Source organism: Cryptomeria japonica, chromosome 11, assembly GCF_030272615.1.
Source record: "Cryptomeria japonica chromosome 11, Sugi_1.0, whole genome shotgun sequence".
NCBI classification, from domain to species: Eukaryota; Viridiplantae; Streptophyta; class Pinopsida; order Cupressales; family Cupressaceae; genus Cryptomeria; species Cryptomeria japonica.
In genome coordinates, this window is record NC_081415.1 from 711499897 (window position 1) to 711501207 (window position 1311).

Genomic DNA, 1311 nt, shown 5'->3' on the forward strand with positions numbered 1-1311 from the left:
GGAATAGTGTCGTAAACTCAGATTATTTGCAAAATGGAGGGGTTTGGGTCAATCAAGCCGAAATATTGTGAATTGGTGGAATAGCACATTCCCCAACCAGGTAAGTATCTCTTCCCCGCTAGAGGATTTTCTTTATATCACCTTCGAAAATGAGGAATTAAAAGAAAAGATTCTATCTGGGTATCCAATCATCTTTAATGCTTACAACTTTTAGTTTTTTGATTGGCAAAAAAAATTTGATCTGAAATCTATCAAATTTAAAAACGTTCCTAGATGGATTAAAATCTCTTATCTTCTGGTAGAATTATTGCATTTCAACACTCGTGTAGAAATTAGTAATTCCCTGGGTTCATTTATAGGCATAGAAGGGAACTATCTTAACTCCACAGAAGTTAAGATCTTGGTGGATTTCAATAGCAATACGAAACCTCTAGAACCCCTGGAGCTAATAACTTCTCAGGAGGTTTATCTGATTAGGGTTGAATTTCATAATGGACTAGTATCAAATAATGTAATTATGCATTTAGAATCAAGTAGAAATTCCACTAACCCTAGTAGTAAATAAGATGAAGGAATAAATATTATTCTTAATCAAGAGATAGGGGGTTTCCAAATTGAAAAAGTTAACCCAGGAACTAACCATGACCACAATGCTCAAAATATAGAAGGAGAACATGGATATGACTAGGCATATTGAGGTTTTAGGAGCAAATAATAGTGAGTCTAAGTTGAATGCTAATCCCCAGCCTAATTTAGATGGCACTAACATAAATGGCTCAATAGAAGTAACTCACGTCCTCAACCAAGAGATAGGCAGAATTGGGAATGTGGAGGAAGAGCAAATCCTCATGGAGTTGGAGGCAGTATACAATCTGATGGGATTGAATCATGATATAGATGTAGGGTCGGACTTAAAAGATGAGGATAGTACTTGTTATTGCGTCATTTTTCTTTCATAATGGGGACAAATTCCTTTTTTTTTTTAAAAAAATTCCTTTCGGAGTCCTAGTCTTTCTTGTAATACCTTTGTTCAAGCCCTTAGTCCGTTTGCAAATCGTCTTCCAATTAAAAAAATGTTGAGTTTTAGTAATTGGTTGAACTTTGTGAACACTTTGAACCATCTTGAACCGAGTTCAACAGGTTCATTTAGGTTCCACAGGTTCCTAGGTGTTCAAGGGATTTTTCATACTAACATTTTCTTAAGTGTGTTGCAGTGGCTCTTTAAGGGTTTTTGTTCGGTGACATTTTATGTCATCTCTCCAGGCGTTGAACTCATTGAACCAAGTTCAAAAGGTTCAAACGTGTTCAACA